Here is a 2,553-nt window from a genome sequence, read left to right on the forward strand (position 1 = left end):
ACTGATGTTCATTTGTCACCTGATGTTGTAAGACAATAAGTTTTACCCCGAACTTGAACTTAAACTTGAGAGACACAATGAGAGATTTAAATGTATGTTCTCATACGAAGGTATCTAAAAATGTTAGCCACAGATGTGTTTTGATCATCATATCATGGTGGCTTTGTGTGCGAATTATTTTGTGGGTGTTCGTGTTTGCTGATTGACTGCTGCTCTGTGTCTTGAAGTGGGAGGAGAACGATCACACTCGTGGGAAAGCACCTGGAATTTGTGGAAGGAGTCGTGCACAGCCACGCCCTGCAGGACATCAGACCTCCAAGAAACAGCAGCTCTCAGGTCTTCATTTGTCACAATACATTAATGTCAAAAGCTGTGGAAGATTGAATTGCCTCAGCAAAAACAAATCAAAGAAATTTTAACTTTGCCATAATTCAGTGAAGGACATACTATATAAAATTTATTATTTTATTAATTTAGCATTTTGTTATTAATCACTGAATGAATTGTTTTTCGTTGTTCCCTGAATTTTCTAAGTCACTTTAATTAATCAGTTTATGTCACAATAATAAGAATTCAGTTGAATGTAAAATCACTATGGCACAGTAAATGCACACATAAACAAGAAAATCATATATTTTGTATTATGTTTTTCATTGTATTCCCTTTGTTTGATTTGTGCATGCCTAATTATTGCCAAATTATCTTCTCTACTTTTGTATTCATTGCAGAGTCTCACCTATGACACACCTGCAGCTGAAAAATGGCTTACTGCCAGCACAGTGTTTCTAAGAGTAGCCAATGAAACCTTGGCCTGCTCCACAATAGCCAACTATCCAGACCCAGAATTCACTCGCTTCACATCCACAAACATGGGAATAGATGTGCGTATCACCATACAGGTAATGCATGCTTTTTCAACACAAATGTACAATTATTGTGCATCAATACATCAAACAATAGCGTTTTATTTCATCATTTTAGAAAAAAGCAGACGAACTGGAGATGAGCCCAAAAGAGTTGTCAGTGTGGGGCATTGAGGAAGGACAACAATACCCCTGCATCATGAAAGAAAAGATATACAGTAACAGCACTGACTTTTTCATCTGTGAGATTCGAGGAACACCTGTTGCTACCTTTCAGCACTTGAAAGTAAATCTTTCTTTCAAACTGCACCAGTACTATACAGAAATATACGTTTCATGATGATTGTAGAAAGGACGAAAGGCTGCCAGAGCACCAGATTATGCAACGTCCTCTTAAGTGTATAAGTTTTCATGTTATGGCTTTTAAATTGTGATGTTTACTTGGAAATTGTTGTAATACAGATAGGAAATGCATTTTTAACCCACAGCTCTCCTGAGACATGCCACTGTAAAAAAAGCACTTCTCTTGTAGCCATGTTGTTTTTTGTTGTTTTCCAGATAATGTATGGTGACGAGACGGTACACTTCTGGCCTCTATCTTCATTACATCGTGTCGTTCTGATCATACGTGTTATGATGATACCCTGTATTATTTGTGGTAAGTAATTTAGGTAGCTGACTGATAAAGTGATAGAGACTGTGATACGTATGATGAAGTCTGCATCGATTGCATCAGTGCTATCAGTTCAACACAAGCTGTTCATGTGAAAACCTGAACCTGAATACATTTTAACAATTTTCAGCAGACAAGGGTTGTCAGAAGAATAGTAGGCAGTGCAAAAATATGAACTAACCTGGAGTGATTAGACAACAAGATATAGATGATTCCCGAGAGAACTGGGAACCATCATGTGATGGTACAATACAGCGTCTTTACCTTCTACCCCCCATACTTCTGGCCCCCATCGCTCAGACAACAACCCTCTTGGACTTGGACTTCACAAAATCTGCCCACAGACAATTAAACACGTAGTACTCAAATCTGCTTCAGTGGTACTCCATGTTTTCAGGACCACATTTTGCCTTGATGAAACACACAGACTCACAAGGTGAAAATACCAGCAGTCGCAATGATGTCACGGCTGGTAAAAAAAAATCAAGATGTTGAATTTGAATCTAAAAAAACGCCCATTTGCAACTTCGATTCAAAAGCGCCAGTGTTTCTCTAAAAAACCATCTCGGTCAATTAAAATAACTTTTTCCTTCTGTTGCCATTTTATGGATTAATGCTATTTGTCTGTTTGCTTTAAATCAGTGACTGTGTTTGTCTTTCAGTGTTGGTGATTATCTGTCTTTGGCAAAAGTGGCTCACTGCTGAGAGGAACAATCTCTGACCATGACGTCAAACCTGGTGAACATTTTGCTTCACAATTATCAACAAACACACAACAACTTATAATTTTTGATTCCATTTTCCACTTGTGAGTTACTTGGGGTTAAGTTCACTCTTTAGTCCCCAGAGTATTTCAAGAGAGGCATCCTTAACTATAAAGTGAGTTAGAAGGGCTTCTTGTGGTCCTCAGTATTTGGATTTTTATCTTCTTGGCATGTTTAATATTGTTCAACTCAGGTGCAGTTTTATCTTGGAGACCAGATCATAAAATTCAAAAATGTGATCTAGCATAGAAAC

General features: G+C 37.8%; 1 long non-coding RNA gene across 1 annotated transcript; it reads left to right on the forward strand.

The window, feature by feature from the left end:
* Positions 1 to 1,050: 1,050 nt before the first annotated feature.
* On the forward strand, positions 1,051 to 2,523 carry LOC121966152. Its single transcript, XR_006107561.1, has 3 exons — positions 1,051 to 1,149; positions 1,422 to 1,521; positions 2,199 to 2,523. It is a non-coding gene; the product is annotated as an uncharacterized LOC121966152 (long non-coding RNA).
* The last annotated feature ends 30 nt before the right edge of the window (positions 2,524 to 2,553 follow it).

This window comes from Plectropomus leopardus, unplaced genomic scaffold, assembly GCF_008729295.1.
Source record: "Plectropomus leopardus isolate mb unplaced genomic scaffold, YSFRI_Pleo_2.0 unplaced_scaffold23300, whole genome shotgun sequence".
Taxonomy (NCBI): domain Eukaryota; kingdom Metazoa; phylum Chordata; class Actinopteri; order Perciformes; family Serranidae; genus Plectropomus; species Plectropomus leopardus.